Raw genomic sequence first — 17,271 nt, forward strand, 5'->3', positions numbered from 1 at the left:
ACTTGGCCTAACTCCTTGGAAAATAAAATTATGGGTATCCAGATATGGAGGGAAAAGCTCAAATCATTGTGTCATTTGTATATGAGAATTTCAGAGGCTTAGAAGTAAGTAGTTTGTATCAGAGATATTTCCTAAATGTCTGTCCTGTTTCAGAAGTGTGGTGACTGAGCAAGTACTTGCACAGTCTCAGATTCAGGCTGGTTATGCTTCTATAACTCTATCTCAGCTGGTTCCCGGAGAGTGGACCCCCAGCCAGCTTTTTTGCCAGCTTTAAATGCTGAGCACAATGTATGGACATCCCTTGGGCAGTTTCAGCTGTCCTAACCTTAATCCCTCCATTTTCATGTGCCCTCCAGCCAGCTCCACAGCTAGGTGGTGTGAAAAGCTGGGAAGTCCTTGACTTAGTGTAAACAGTGCTTAGTAACAACTAAAACATCAGTGTGCTGGCATTACTGTTATCCTAAATCCAATCCACTGTATCAGCCACTAGGAAGAAAATTAACTCATCATCCCAGCATAAACCAGGGAAGCAGATGGAAAACACCTCTTGTCACCCTTTTCCAAGCTCAATTTACTGCAGGAACTTCTCCTCCCTGCCTTGTTATTGTTGCAGGTTAGATTCACCCCTTAGAGTGGCATGAGAGGTGGTGGGGAGGATTTGGTGGTGGTGGTGGTATTGTGGTCAGTATGTAGAAGCTTTACTCTCCTTCCTGCCGTCCTTCTCCCAGTGTTGGTTTGCTGCAGCCCAGGTTCTCCACAGGCTGAAGAGCCTATCTCCTGTGGTGTGGGCTCTCTGTGGGCTGCAGGAAACACCTGCTCCACCGTGGAACTCCTCCTCCTTCAGCCCTGGTGTTCACTCTGCTGCTTCTTGCCCTTTTTTATTCCCTCTTCATCTGCCTCTGGTGGTTTTGCCCTTTCTTAAACACATTTTCTCTGAGGCACCACCACTTTGGTGGGGCTCAGCTGTGCCCTGTGGTATGTCCACTGGGCTGGCTGGACCTGCCTGGGTCTGCACTGGAGAAACTAGCTCTCAATGGCTGTTACTACAAGCTACTGCTGCTCTCCCTGCATAGCAGCTCTCTGACAGGGGTAACTCGTGCTGTTGTGGTCCTCACTGCACATCTGTGCTCACTGTGGCCTTTGGAGAGAAAATGAGAGGAAATGGCATCTGGTAGTTCTGCTATTGAACCCACATGGGATCTTCAGTAATGCCTGTTTAGATAGGCTTAATTATGATTCTCTGCCTTTATAATGGTAGTAAAAGGTCTGGGGAGCTTGAATTACCTTAGGATAAAAAAATTTAGAAAACTTCTTTAGTAAACCACCAAAGGCAGCACTCAGGGGATAAAGCATCCCTTCTTTGCCAGTGTTTTAACAGATTGCAATTACAGCTGATGTGGTGTTGCAATACTGTGAAGGCAGACGTGACGGGAAGGAAGTATTGCATAGTTCTCTATTCTGAAATGGATAACGGCTTTGTGGCCTTCTTAGGAAAACACCTGATTTTTTTCTTGAGGAATAAATCCTCTAGTGCAGAGATGAGGAAGATTCACAAATAATTGCAATTAGCTGTTAAAACTTTTCTGCGTATAGTAAATGTGGGAAGTTGCTCACTGCACAGCATAGCAATTGGCACATATCTTACCCTTTTTGTCAGGTTTGGACACTTTGTAGATCTGCCTCTAAAGCTATGTCAAAGCAATTAAAGGTAGTCATAAATCTTGGCTGATGTAATTACATTGACACTAAGACTACAGTCACACATGCAAAATTTAAGAGCATGGTTTTGCAGGTACTGCTGTTGTAGAATTTTAATGTTTATCCTAAAATTAAATTTAAGGACATAGTTTTTCACCCTTAAATGCAGCCCTGCATGGAGGTAGTCGCTAGTAAATTTCTGGTGACAAGATATTTCCTGAAAAGGAGTTGTGTATACTCAGAAATTGATGACAGATAAAATCCTCTTTTCACTGGATCTTCACCACACACAGGCTAGATTGGTAGGGAATAGAAGGACACTCCTGTGTTTTTATTTGTCTGTTATTCTGCAATGACTTAAGTCAATGAAAGACAGTACCCAGCCTTTCCTCTTGTCATGGTTTGAGCATGTTTTGAGGGTGTTTTTGTTCAAGGTTTTTTCCAGCCAGGTGGAGGAGGGGAGTCCGGGAGGAAGGAGAGACAGGACACCTGACCCAGGCTAGGCAATGAGGTATTCCATACCATAGCACGTGATGCCCAGGATGCATACTGGGAAAGAGAGGCTGGAGGGGTGAGCTCTGGAGGAAAATGGAGGAGGGAGCACATGGTGCTCGGCCAGGCAGGGTGGAGTGAGTTATGGGTCGGTGGCTGGTGAGGTGTTGTATTCTTTTCACTTGCTGTTTGCTGTATCATTATTATTTGTAGTAGTAAATGGCAGTAGGGGTTTTGTGTTATGCCTTAGCAATTAAACCGTTCTTATCTCAATCCGTGGGGGCTACATTCTTTGGATTCTCCTTCCTAACTCTCCGGGAGTTGGGGACTTGGTTTAAACCACGACACCTCTTTACACTGAGGGGAATGAGGTGGGTCAGATCATTGGCCTGGGAACAAATGAACCCAGCAAGAGATGTGGGACCAATTTAGGTTATGTACAGGGTCTTGTGAGCACAAGTACTGGCATGAAGAGACAAGTCAGGAATGTCAATGAGGTAAAGTGGGACTGAGGGCAGTGCTAGTTTTCATTGGCTTGCATTGCTATGGAATCGCACCAAGTATTAACTGGTAACAACACATCTTCAGACGCAGAAGAAAGTTTCATCCTGCTGCTGACAGCAGTATTCTTACAAAGTTAGTTTCCATTGTGTGCTTTAGCTACACAACTTCATGTATTTAATGATTTTGTAAAGCAGTCAGAATGTGGCTCAGTTTGTGGTGTATCTTTAAAACCATACCACTCATTTCCTAGTACACTAACCTGCTAGATCTGAAATCTTAGCAATTTTAATGCTACTGTGCAAGGAACGTGTAGGTTCTGAAGCAGTTAAAATTTCCAAATGTAAATATGAATTTTTAATTTTATTTGCTGTTGTGTATATCGGTAAGGCCTTTTTCCAAAGACGTGCTTCTGTCCTTTCAGTGGTTAGAAATACAGATAACATTTAAGAAATGCATTTCTGCACAAATAATTATTATAAAAATAAATAAATTTAAAAAAGATACAGATCACTTTTATGTTAACTATTTGGTTTTTTAAGCTACAAAACCTGTCCACAAAAAAAGATGTGGCATGGCTGCCTTTGAATTCCTGTAAAAACAAAGTCTCAAATAATGAGACAATCTTTTGCAGGCTATATTAACATTAGCATTAAAGTTGGCAAAAAAATCAACTCAGTATAGGAGTATTTGGTCTAGAAACCAAAGACATAATGCTCTTCTGCTTCTTTACACAATTACATTATGCTTACAAGTTCATAGGAAAATAAACTTATGGCTTTGGCATTTGAATTGGTCAATAGCATCAAGGGTGGGTCAAGTGTCTGTTTTTCAAGAGAATTGCTCATCAAGGTCTGACTAAACCCTTTGTAGCAGGATAGGAAAAAAAGAAGTATTACAACGAGGACTGGGGAAACCTGTGCAGCTTGGAGAGCCATGGAGTCAGAGTAGATGGAGAGGGCAGTGTTAAGAGAAGAGTTTAGATTTAATCTTACTTTGACTAAAACTTTGTGAGGCAATTTATTAGAGTAGCTCAGGCAATTCTGCCTTCTCAACATAAGTCACTGCCACATGCATCTTGACTTCTTCCTTGCCAACAGCAATGAGCAATGGCTTTTCAGGATGCTGATGAAATGGTTAATGTGGACATGGCCTGTTTGCTTCTCCTGGTCATTACTTTTTTTGCCCATTCATATAGACGTCCCTGATTCTCCCATTTCTGCATTCTGGTCACTGATGATTGGGCTGGTAGGGCTGTTAGCCTAGAACTGCTTTTGATACATGAAATCTAAACTATTTAAAATTACCAGAAATGGCTGAACAAACAAGTTGTAAATAGAAGTATCTTTTTTTTAGATTGTTTTTCCTTGTGTGAAAATCTGGCCAAGTTGTCCCTGAAACGTTTGGGCAACATTGGCACTCAGGTATCTTTGATTTTACAGGTTTTACATCCCAATTGGATGGACAGAAAGAAGATGTACATGCAGATCAAAATGTGGCAGAGCTTTGAAGTGCTTCTTGAAATTACAGTTCCAAACACTTGAGGGTTTCCTGCATGTGTGGATGATTCTTAGAAAATGTTACCGTCTCATGTTCTAGTACTTGTTGGGGGGGTGTGTCTGTCCCCATTCTTCTTATGGTATCACTGGTCTGCAGTGATTTCATGGCTAAGCCCAACTTTGCCACTTCTTGAAGCAGAATTGTGTACTTGTTTTCCATCAAGTCTGCTTTCATCAAGACTGCATGGTTAAATGCTGCAAGGTCAATTTGCAACACTGGCTAGTGAAAAAGCACCTCATTTTCCCACTTACCTGCACAATTTTCTGTTCTGTGCTAAAGTATTTATTTATACAGACTCACTGTAATTACACAGTGATTAGCAACTTTATAGGATGTGCTCATACATAATACAGATGATATATGCTTTTTGAAACTCAGCTGCTGTGAGGTAACAAGTTAATGTGGGTCAGATTTTTAGCAGTACTTGTGCAGTGTTGTGCCTGATTCTGCTAATGGGGACAGCCCAAAAGCCTCCCTTCAGGAAGGGGTGGCATCTGGGATCAGCCAGTCCCTGGAGCATCCATCCCTGAACCACCAGCCATAAGAACACTGGTAGAGAGGAGCAGGAAATGAAAGCAGTGAGTCTTCCTCATGAAGGCACTCTCTTTCCCTGTTTCTGGAATAGTGTCTTCACTTTCCCCACTTTAAGGGCAGAACAGTTTGTCATTTTAGAGTACTCCTGTGCAAACTGGATAAAAGTGCCTGTAAGTGTTGATATGAAACCACAGTTTTGGCATGATTTCTCTTATACTCTAAAGGCTTCCTGTCTTCTATGGCAAATAACTTTGGGTAAATCACATCACTGTTTTTTGTAAGATGTTTTTCTCTTTACTGTTAAATCATTACAAGTGGTGATAGCTGGAACAGTTACTGCTGCTTTCATTAAGAGACCTCTGCATCTTGGAATCTCCAAAGTACATCAGCCCAATTCACATCGAAACATCTAAGACTAAGTGAGCTTTAATGTAAGCATGTAAGTAGTCCTGAGGCAGTCAGAAGGAAGAATTGAGTTTTTTAAAAGGTAAGCACTTGCTTAACTATTTTGTTAGGTTCAGTACAGCTTTTTGTTGCTTTGAGCAGCCATCTTTCAGCAAGTCAACCCAAACAACACAGGCAACTGTTGGACAAAGTCCAGAATAAAGGACCAAGTCTTACTTGGTAGTAAAATAAATTAAAGTTTTCAAAATACTGGTATACATGCTGATGAATGCTCCATCCCTGGCAGTGTCCATGGCCAGTTTGGACAGGGTCTTGGGCAGCCTTGTCTAGTGTCAGGTGTAGCTGGAGGGATGGTTGGAACTAGATGATTTTAAGGTCCTTTCCAACCCTAACATTCTATGTTTCTATGATGTGTTACAACACTTTTAAGTAGCAGAGGGACTTTAGAAACATCGAAGCAGTTCATAGTCTTCTACTGAGGTCATGGATGATGGGGGGATGGCAGCATCATTCAAAAATAAAAAAGAGATCAACAGGCTAGTTGGCTAAATCTGATAATTAACTAAAGGGTGCTCTGGAAGCTGGAGTGGGTGCTGAGCTTATGTGCTCCAATGGCTACTGTGAGGCAAAGAGGTATGTAAAACCATGAGCTGGACAAGTCAGGGTACTAGGAATGAGTCAATGATAGAGGCATCAGCCCACCAACAGCATGGCCTGAGACATGGGTGTTGTGCCTGGGGGATTTTGCTCTCAGGCAGTCTGCTCATTGACAGATCATTGTGTTGGGCAGCTGTGGAAGGTAGAAAGAAAAATTATGAATGCTGACAAGTAATTGCCACAAGTAATTGTATTGCAGGGTGAGGGTCTGGAACTGAACTTCTGAGCTCCTGATTACAAGCCTGCTGCTTGCTGTGTGACTGCTCGTCACACCTGAACTAAGCAAAATCCTCCCACTGACAAATGAGCAGGAGTTGGTGAGCAGGGTGTTCATCCTTTGTGCTTTTGCATGTAGATTATCACACAGGAAAGCAGGAGCTTGGGGAGTGGAAAGAAGGTGAACATCCTGCAGGGAGAAAAGATGTTGGAAGGGTGGTGGCGTGATCCTGGAAATGGGAGAGTTACATGGAGCCAAATACTGAGGGAGCCTGGGTGCCTGGTCTGGTGGTGGTGAACAGCTATGGAGCAGGGAGCCAGCAATGCCATTCCCAGAGGTCATCTCTTTGATGGGACAGGCTGGTGTGCCTAATGGGGGGTGAGATCACTGTTAGGGTGACAGCTCAGCTATCACTGGTTCTAAAATAAACCTCTGTATCCAGATCTGGAGCTTGTCTTGCCTGTGACAGTACTGTAAGATGAACACATTCATTGTGTCTTATGGATCTCTTCCTGAACTGGGGCCAAGGCGTCTGGGTGACATCTATATTGATTAAGATATTAAAATGCAGGATCTGTTCTTGACGAGTGTCTGCTTAGAAAGAATGATCAATGCTCAGTAAAAGGCATGTTACTAGAATCCTTGGATATCCATGTACTAGCACCTCCATATCTCTCTTAATTGCGACATTCCTTCTAATATTCATTCCTTTTGTTCCTTTTTATGTTGCTGATGTCTCATTGTTCTCTTAAGTCAATAACTGAATACATTTGTTAGCTTTAAAAGGGAACATAAATCCATTTGTTTCTTTCAGTGCTGATGCCCTAAATAATACATCAGGTGCACACGTGTGAGTGCTCCTCGGTGACAGCTGTTGCCCAATACACTTCCTTCATGGTGCATGTTCATGCAATTTAATGGCATGTTGAATTGGCTCATCTGCCAATAGAGCAATCTGCAGTGTTGCACTGTAGTTATGTAGCTGATACTTAGTGCCCTGTCAAAGTACTGTGAGGTTTGTGCCAATGTGCCCCCCAAAATGGCTTTAAATGGAAAGAGGGACATTTAGGTTAGGTGCTGGGCAGAAGCTCTTCCCTGTGAGGGTGCTGAGGCACTGGCACAGGGTGCCCAGAGAAGCTGTGGCTGCCCCATCCCTGGCAGTGCTCAAGACCAGGCTGGATGGGGCTTGGAGCATCCTGTTCTAGGGCAAGGTGTCCCTGCCCGTGGCAGGGGTGGGACTGGGTGAGCCTGAAGGTCTTTTCCATCCCAGCCCACCCCGCGACCCCCTGCCAGGCACCCGGCATCACCCGCCCCGGCGGCTCCCACCCGGCTGCCAGGGGAGGGGGCCGCGGCGGAGGCCTCGCCCCTCTGTCCCCGCGGGTCCCTCAGCTGCGGCTGCGCTGGCCGGGAGGGGCCGCACTCCCCCCCAGCCCCGCCCGACGGCCGCCGTCGGGAGCAGGGCAGAGCGGGGCAGGGCGGGGGGAGCCGGGGGCAGGCTGACAGCGGGGCCTGGCGCCGAGGCGGGTGTGTGTCGTTCACACTGCAGTAAGAAGCGCTGCTTGGCCGGTGACTTCCTGCTTGGGTGTGTGGTGGCGGGGAGCAGAGGTCCTGAGACAGCGGTCCGATGGTGCCGTAAGGGAAGGTTCGTCTGTGTGCTTGTGGGGTTGTTTATCAGCAGAGGTCCTGAGACAGCGGTCCGCTGGTGCCGTAAGTGGAAGGTTCGTCTGTGTGCTTGTGGGGTTGTTTATCAGCAGAGGTCCCTATGCTCATTTTTGGTAATACGGAGCGTGGGAAAGCTTGATGCTCTTGCACGGGGTATTACTGGAGTGGATCCTTACCAGCGGTGATGACACTTGCCTTCACATACCTCCAGATGTTCATCCCACGCTTGAGGCAGTGCATGCTTCTGTGCCTGCGGGACAAGCGACTCCTTTCAGTTTCTTTCTTTTGAGTCCATGGGGCAGAATTGAAACTTCCTATTTTATCTGTTAACCATTGTCTCTTTTTGGGGAAGAATGTGATGCAGATGCTTGGCGGTGGTTTTCTTTGTGTGTGCAGCGCTAAGGCTTAGTTCTTAAAAGTTTTTCAGTATATGCAGTCATCGAAGGCAGGAAAAGCTCTTTCCTAACTGCTGGCTGCTTAAGTTGTTTGATTTCACTCACATTTTCTCAAAGTGGCTTATCAGATTTACATACGTTGCCCCCGTCCTGCTTTTGTGCTTCCTGGAAAAATACGATTTTGTGTTATTCTTCTGTACACGTCTGTCATGAGTATCACCTACCCACACTCATGCTTAAATGGAGGAAGCTGCAAGGAGCTTCTTATCTGTAATGGACTGTGTTACTGGTCTTTTGAAGGTGATTGTCTAGAGTTGAAATCCAGCTTCTAGCCTCTCTCTGTGGATTAAGACACTGGGCAAGAGAATATTTTTATACTTTAACAAACCTCCATGTATTGGGCAGAAGAGCAGAAAGGTCAGTTCAGATTTTTCTATTAGATAGAGGCTAATTGGTAACAAGACAGGTCTCAAAAGGGATAAAAATAGGGACAAAAAAAGTGCTTTAAGTTTATCATAGAGGTTGCAGTATTGAATGTTAATGATCCCGATTTTTCTGTAATAATCAAGTAAGTCTGGTATTTTTTTGCATTATTTGGTACTTGCAGGAAACATTTGCAACTAAAAAATGCTCAACTGGAAGATCTCAAACACAGCTGGTTTTAGTAGGTTCCATGGAGCCTGGTTTCACAGGCTGTGCCACCTAGCAGTTTGACTAAAATGCAAAATTATTGTTCATAAAGTTTACAGTATAGGCCATAAGCAAAAGAAAAACAGGATGCGTAACCTTTATGAGATAGCTGAATTAGCAGAATGATATGGCATTTCTCTTACGCAGGTCAACACCGAGATAAATATATTTGGGATCAGAGAATACAGAAGATGCTCACTGGGACAAAAAGCTCTCGGAAAGTAGAAACATAAAGACCATTTTAGATGACCATATCCTCTGCTGCTGAAAAAAAGGAGCTAATGTTCTGCTTAGAGTAATAGGATAGCAGGTAAGTGTCTGGTCGTGATCTGACATTCCTGTAACAAGATACATGAGGTGTTTAGCATCCAGCAGTGAAAGGTGGTAAGTAACAGGTGAAAGTTAGCTCTGCAGAGGCTTCCCTGTCATGTTGCACATTCACTGCATTAATGCTATGGAGTGTGTAGCTCACTTTGTAGATGCAGATCCGGCTACTCAGATATTGTGTCTGCACTTCAGAAGGGGTGTGAAATACAGGAGAACCTTCAAAAGAGAGAGAATATAAAAAAATAACCAAAGAAATGTAAATCCAACTTTTATAAAAGGACTTAATATATAACCTTTATGTTTATATAAGGTTGAGATTAATATGGAGAAAAATATTTGATAGTGGGAGTGTAAGTAAGCTTCTAACAGTGAAGATATAAGCTGAAATGCTGTGTAGGAGTTATTTATGTTGCAGATTAACTCATAAAAACAAGAGCAAATGATGTAGTAGCATTATAAATGCAAAAGTGCCTGTTGGCTGAGTCTGTAAGGAGTCTGAATTTATAATGTTTTCTGGAATATATGGTTAAATCTCGCTTTTCAGAATGGCCTGTTACGGGTATAGGTAAGGTGCAGGATCACAGTCATCTTTTCTGAGTGGTAAGAAAGTATGAGTGAGGTTATGCTCTTGAATTTCTTTACTGTAAGAGTGACAGAGCACTGGAACAGGTTGCCCAGGGGGGTTGTGGAGTCTCCTACATTGGAGATATTCAAGGCCCGCCTGGACAAGTTCCTGTGTGATGTACTCTAGGTTACCCTGCTCTTGCAGGGGGGTTGGACTAGATGATCTTTCGAGGTCCCTTCCAACCCTTGGGATTCTGGGATTCTGGGATTCCTCCTTGTGCCTCTTGGGAGCACAGGATTACCTGCATTGCTGTCTGCATTCTTGTAACACTTGCAGCACTCCAGTGTTAAGACAGGGATTACAATTACATTCTGTGTTTTGGGGCTATAACTGATTCCCTGAACAGTTTCAGCCAGACAAGTTTTTGTTTGCTTTCTTGTGAAACACAGTTTAGTAATGTTGTTTAAGTGGATATGTGTTTTGCCCCGGAACATCTGGAACTGGTCTTAGTTTAAGAGGTAAGGCTGGACAAGGTGAAATATTGCTCTAAGGTAGCACAGAAAATCTTTCTTTGGATTTCTGACAGGTGTGTATTCTGCACAAACTTCAGGTTAAAACCACCCAGTCTGGTAGACCACGACAGTCTGACACAGAATCATCACCCAGAGTAGACTCTTGTAGCCAAAATAGACTTTGTATTCCCTCAGATGCTGAGCCTGAGAAGAAGGCTCTAAGCCCCAGCTTGGCTGTTCTTTCTCAGTGAAAGCAGAGCAAGGAATGGCAGTGCTGCTATGAGAACTGCAGGGTTGAAACTAGATGATCTTAAGGTCCTTTCCAACCCTAACTATTCTATGATTCTATGATAGCCTAGCCTTCCTTTCAGTGAGCATTATCAAATCAGATATAGTTGTGTAGTTAAAATGAGAAGAGTGACCAATATATAAAGATTAAATCTTGGTTTATGTTTGTAACTTTAAGCCTTTCCTCTTATTTTTTTTTGTAATTGTGTCTAATACATTAAATAGCAAACAAATACTAATTGTGCAGCTTTTGCATCTAGGTGAGCATTTTAATCCTTAAGATATATTTAGAGGCTTATTTGTTATGCTTGTTTAGAGAATAATGAATTCTGTCTACTAGGTAAGGATTATTTTTCTGTATTGGTATCAAGTTGCCTTTACGCAGAAATTGTACTTAAATTCCAATGTACAGCATTTTATATTAACATGTATTAATATTCATATGCTTCTAAGTATTAAATGTAAATATTGTTCTATGACAAAAGAAAGGGTTTATCAAGAAATGTTTTGCTTCTGTAACTCCAGGTTATGCTAAACAAAATAACTGTTACAAGAGGTTATTAACTGAACTGACCTTTCCTGATCACTGTTCTTCAGGATTTTAGAGCAAAGGTATCTTATCCTTTTGTGGCTATTTTTCTTTGCATTTTGAGACTGAAAGAGGAAAACGACTTTCTGGCCTTTTCAGTTTGGAGTTGATTTGCAGCTTTTGTATTAACAAGTCATTGAACTTGGTGAATACAGCCTTTATTTCTTTCATTTTTTTCCCCCGCTATTGCATTTTTAGAACAAGGTTCTGTGGGCCAAAGTTGGCACAGCATTTTGGGAGGCTCTGCTCCACACTGCTCCTTCAGATGTGTCCATAAGCTTAGAGGTTTCTGTTTTCTTAGTAAGTATGTATTTGATTTGAGTGATTTTAATAGATGTATGGTAGCATTATGTTTTAAGTTTCACATTTAAATAGGGTTTATTTTTAAAAAGAAAGTGTTTGGATTAAGTTCTATTTAAATGTTAAAATCTCAATTTTATTCATCCTGGTATGATGTTGAGCTGAGTATTTTTAGCTCGGTTAAGGACTTGGTTAGTTAGACTTGGTTAGGACTTCATAACTAAGGATTATGAAACCAGTGTGCTCAGATCTTTTGCTACAGTGCCTGTCATTTTTCCCATGGATAAGTTTGTTAGTGTGTGATTTACAGGGATTTGAGAGCTGGGAAAAACTGTGAGCTGTTCCTTGCATTTGTTCCTCCAGTAAGTTTACACATCATTCTCTTTTCTGACCTATGTAGAGAAATCTCTTTTTTTCTCTTCTGTTGCTCATTGGGACTCACTCTTGATGGAACCCTGACCAATCCTGGAAGCTGGTGTTTCTACACCTTGTTATCTGAGAATGAGACTGAAGTTCATATTTGGATCATTAGCCTGATATGTTCTCTTTCATAGAATCACAGAATGGTCTGGGTTGCAAGGGACTTTAAAGATCGTCTGGTCCCAACCGCCTGCCTTGGGCAAGGACACCTCCAATGAGACCAGGTTGCTCCAAGCCCCCTCCAACCTAGTCTTGAGCACTGCCAGGGATGGGACAGCCACAGCTTCTTTGAGAAACCTGGGCCAGTGGCTCAGCACCCTCACAGCGAAAAGCTTCTGTCTGGTATCTAATCTAAATCTACCCTTTTTCAGTTTAAAGCCACGCCCCCTGGTCCTATCCCTACATGTCTCACTATATGCCTTTTCCCTCTAAGATTTGTGTGAGCACTGTTTAATTTGAATCTTGGAGATCTGAAAACTGATGGTTATGGCTTTTCCAATTGCATCTGTTTATAACTTTGTGGTCAGGTGTCCCAATGGGGCAGAGTACATGCTAGGGCTCCTGGTGTTCAGCACTGGCTGATCTCATATGGGGTAAGGTCTGTCTCTCCTTGTGGTAGCTGGCCTGACAGAACTGTAGCCATTGCTACTTAAGCCTAAATAAAAGACAGCAATGACTGTTCAGTGCCTTTCTTCTATCCCAGTTGGTAGAATAGTGTCAGTAGGAAAGGATGCCCTGTCAGATTCCAGCAAAGTTGTTAAAAGTTCTTGAAGATCACTGTGCTTATGTTTTATAAAGGCTAAAGGCATACTGCCTTTCCATTTATAGATGTACTGTGTTCTTTATTATTGGTGTTACAGCTACACTGCATGCAGAAATACGTGTTTGTGTAGTTAAAACCAATCTTGTAATTGGATCTGACTGGAAAAAGCTTTCCTGTCCCTAAATGGGGGAGAATTAATAATCTTAAATACAACATGGAGAAAAGTTACTTTGAGTAATTTTTTCCGCTAACTTCTTTAAATTTTTAGACCATATCTCTTTCAAGCAACCTAAATTTCAAAGTGAAAATGGAAATTCAGAGGTTTTGGTATTGAGCAAGCCTTGTTTCACCAACAATGTTACACAATTTTTTGTTTATCTAATGGGACTTTCATTGAGTTTGCCCCTTCCTGCAAGAAATCTGGCTTTGGTGAATCAGGGTTTGTTTTTTTTTTAATAGATGAAGACCACAGTTCTGTTCATGGTATTTGCTTAGACATTAGAATTTAGTTTTTATAGTTATCTTTAAGTGAAGCACTTATTAATTTATTATGTGACTTTCACTCAAGGGTGTTCTTTCAACACTTCTACATGTGTAATTTTTCAAGTAAACAGCCCCAAAGTGGTGATTTAGTCATGTACCAGTGTAATGACAACCATATTAGACATGGGCAGGGTTGTAACCTGCTGTGTTACTATCATGACATATAGTAAATAGCAGCTAGCATGTCAAATAAATGGCTGCTAACTGGTATTGGAGAAAGTAGAAGGAGGTGCAATATTGCATCAGGACTGAACTAAACTAACAGCTCACAGCTGGGAAGAAATGTGATAGAGGTTTCTCTCTGCCCATCCTCTCCTCTATTTCTCCACTTTTGGCAAGTGGAAGTGACTTATGGTGTGATGCACACTAGAGGAGCAAAAGGAGGGAGAAAAGGTAGGTATGGTTATAGGATGAGGACTGCTCACTGAGTGTGGATGGAATCTTTGGCTATTTAATGTTTGTGGTGAGCATGTGGAACTAGAATTTTTCAAGGGCTTGTAACCTGCATGCCAGATTTGCCATGCCTGATCTTTTAGTGCTGTGTTCTGATGTGGTGGAAAATGTGAGGGTATGTGCTGGTTTTGGCACATGCATAATTAGAACAATGTTTTTACGATTTCCCATGCTTCTGAGTTCCAATTCCTGGCTAAAATAGCGTGTGGGATTGTTGGATCTAGTCAGAGGAATATGATAAAAAAAGTACTTTTGTTATTCTTAGAAACAGCTGAACTATTTTGGCTGAAATGCAGCTTCTTCTGTTTCGTGGCCTCACAAAAATAGTGAACCAGCATATGCAGAGCATCAGCAGAAACTGCTAGAGCTTTGCCAGGTTGTAAGCAAAGACAAACAATGGGAAGTGATAAACTTAACAGGCTTTTCATTTTTATTTTTTTATTATTATTTTTAATACTTGTCAGATTGTTCTTCATCTCCCTCCTAGATTTTTTTCCCCTTTGAAGTGTTCTGTGCTCTAACCAGCGTCATGGTTCTGCTCGTGCTGTCTCTTCACTTTTCTGACAAAACCTCAGAAAAGATCTATACAATAATTTAATTTCCAGAAGGAGCGCAGCTGCTCCCAGATAAAGTCACGGCTGTGTCAAATCATAGATGCTTTTTCTTTTTTTTTCAGTGGATTGTCTGTTGAAATGATGTGTCAATTTTATTATAAATGTTCTGTAAATTGATTTTTTCCTGGGCTGTAAAAAATCAATGACCCATTAGCTGATTTTTTCTTTTTTTTTTTTTTTTTTGAGTAGTCCATGAAGTAGGAAAAGCTGTTAGCACTTTGAGCAGTGTAATCATGTTCGGTATTGACAGCTGCTCTGTGGTGACATTGCTTTTATCTCTTTTTGCTCAGTTCATTTATAGTTGCATATATTTGAAATTATGGTACTGCCTGTATGGCCTGGAAGCAGTTGTTTCTTGACATTCTGTTATCTAATCTATGTCAGCTTTTTACTGGTTTTTGTTACTGTGTAGTTCTGTTCAGTGAATCTAAGGAAGGAGTCAGTCACTAGAGGAAATGCTTTAATTAGTCAGGACCATAACATGTAAGCCTTGTATTCCCATGGTTGATGCAGACAAGTGGAAAATCTCTGTTTTGAACTACTGGTTTTATTTCACAAGGTCTTTACAATACTGAATACTCAGTGAGCTTTTATTACATGTTGCTAGCAGTTAAGCCTATGGAAAAGAAAGAATAGTGCTTTGTTATTTATATTAAATGCCTTAAGCTCTTTCCTTTAAACAATTACATATACACTAATCTTTACATGCAACACAGAAGATTTGGTATTCTCATGAATGAATGTATGCTCCAAGGTTAAAGCCATATTTATAGAGCTGCTGTAAAAACATTTTAGATTACTAATATGATTATTTACTTTTTTAGGTTTTAAGAGAAGTGCTTATGCCAGTGTAGCATTTTTAACTCATTATTGATTTTTCTTTGACTCATCCTGTCAAAGTTTTGTTTAGGCAGATAATCTTGTAGTGCTCTCGGTTATTTTGCTTGCTTTTGTTGCTGCTGGTAATCACCTTTGGGGTGTGTTGATTTTCTTAACTACTAGTTTCCCAGCTAATGAAGTACTGGCTACATCAGTGTTTACCACAGCTGTATAACAACCATTGGTGTGTGCTCCTGTAAAGTTGGCAAAGGCTTTTCTAGGTTAATAAGAACAACTTTTCTTTGGTTTTGAATGGAAAGTGCTTTTCTCATACCCATGGCTTTGGGACTGGTATTTTACTTTGATATCTTTCTTAAAAAAATATAATAATTGCATGCTTTAGTGCTGACAAAATATACTCCTAGCTTTAACAGAGCAGAACTTCTAGTATCTCATCAGCATTGCTATGGACTATATTTATTCTAAAGTCTTAAAATAGCTTAGTATTTTAAAATCTGCATCTGTTTTTAGTTCTGCACCTCCTCATGCAGAATACTGGAACAATTTCTTAAGGTTCTTTGTATTTATTGCCATTTGTGTGATTTGTCTTTACTGCATTGAGAGCAAGAACTTACCCTAGGTAAAGCTGCAATATGTTCTCTTTTGTAATTGCTTTGTTTCTTGCTGTGGACACATCTTGTTACAGATGAATTTGAGTAGCGTGTCACTGGGCAAACTCCTCTTTCCTTTATCTTTTCATCCCGTGTGTCCTTTTCATTTTTGTCTTCTGTTTTGCACTGTCATAACCTCAAAGTTTATGGAAGGGTTCCTGAGAGAGTCTGAAAACAATGTTTAAGATGAGTTCTGACAGAATCTGAGCACAAAACAGTTTTTTTTTTTTGTTACGGTTTTCTCTTTAGGTTACCATAAAACTTTATCTTGTAGCAAAACCAGGAAGTTTTTGTGCAAGGGACCATAAAGTGAAGCTCACCATAGAATGAACCGCTTCTGCCTATCTCCCACATACAGATCTGTGTCCCAAACAGTGACCTGGTGCACACCAGCTTCCTAGCATTATCTGAACCTGTCCTACGTTGTTTGGTCTGAAAGCTGTTTGTGTGCCTTTTCTAGGGAAATAGCACTTGCTTCCTACCTGGAGTCCCCCCAAGATACAGGTTTGCATGGAGAACTGAAACCCCAGCAGCTCCTCAAGTGAATCTGAAATCCTAATGTGAAGCAGGGACCCTAAGTGACTGCAGCAATAGTAATGTTTGCTTTTGCTATGAGCATGATAGAGCTGCTTGTCCAGTAAGTAGAAATATTGGACCCTAGGCCCTCATCTGCTAAAGGGAATCTGGAACCTCTATTTTCCACAGGCAGATCTCCTGATTACTTGCCAAAGGGGTAGTCTGGGTTGCAGTATATTCTGCCCTTCATGTTGTAGTTGGGCCACTTTGCAGACAGGAATTGTTAGAGACAAGCTGGGCTGGATGAACAGTGAGGTAGGTTGAAAACTGGCTGAACAAATGGGCCTGGAAGGGCAGTTATCAGTGACGCAAAATCTGGTTGGAGTCCAGTGACTAGTGGTGTATCCCAGGGGTCAGCACTGGATCCAGTCCTGTTTATCATCATCACTAACAATCTGGATGATGAGGCAGAGCATGCCCTCACCAAGATTGCTGATGACCTGAAACTGGGAGGGGTGGCTGATATGCCCAGTGTCGTGCGGCCATCCAGAGGGACCTCAGCAAGCTGGAGAAATGGGCTGCCAGGAACCTTATCAAAGAGAACTACCAAACCCATCACCTGGGGAGGAACAACCTCAGACACCAGTACAGGTGTCTGTAGGAGGGCAGCTTTGCCCTGGGGGTCCTGGTGGACATCATGTAGAATGTGAGCCAGTGATGTGCCTTTGTGGCAAAGAAGGCTAGTGGTATCCTGGGCTGCAGCAGGAGGAGTGTAACCAGCAGGTAAACAGAGGTGATTCTTCCCATCTGTTCAGCACTGATGAAGCCACAGTTGGAGTACTGTGTCCACATGTGGGCTCCCTGGTGCAAGAGAGATACGGACATACTAGAGAGAGTCCAGTGAACAGCCACAATGATGATTAAGGGACTGGAGCATCTGTCATATTGGAAAAAGGCTGAGAGTACTGGGACCATTCAGCAAGAATGAGAAGGATCGGGAGGTCTCATTAATGGCTGAAGGGAGGGTGCAAAAAGGAGAGAGCCAGGCTCTTTCTAGTGATGCCGAGTGGCAGAGCAATA

This window comes from Melopsittacus undulatus, chromosome Z (genome assembly GCF_012275295.1).
Source record: "Melopsittacus undulatus isolate bMelUnd1 chromosome Z, bMelUnd1.mat.Z, whole genome shotgun sequence".
NCBI lineage: Eukaryota > Metazoa > Chordata > Aves > Psittaciformes > Psittaculidae > Melopsittacus > Melopsittacus undulatus.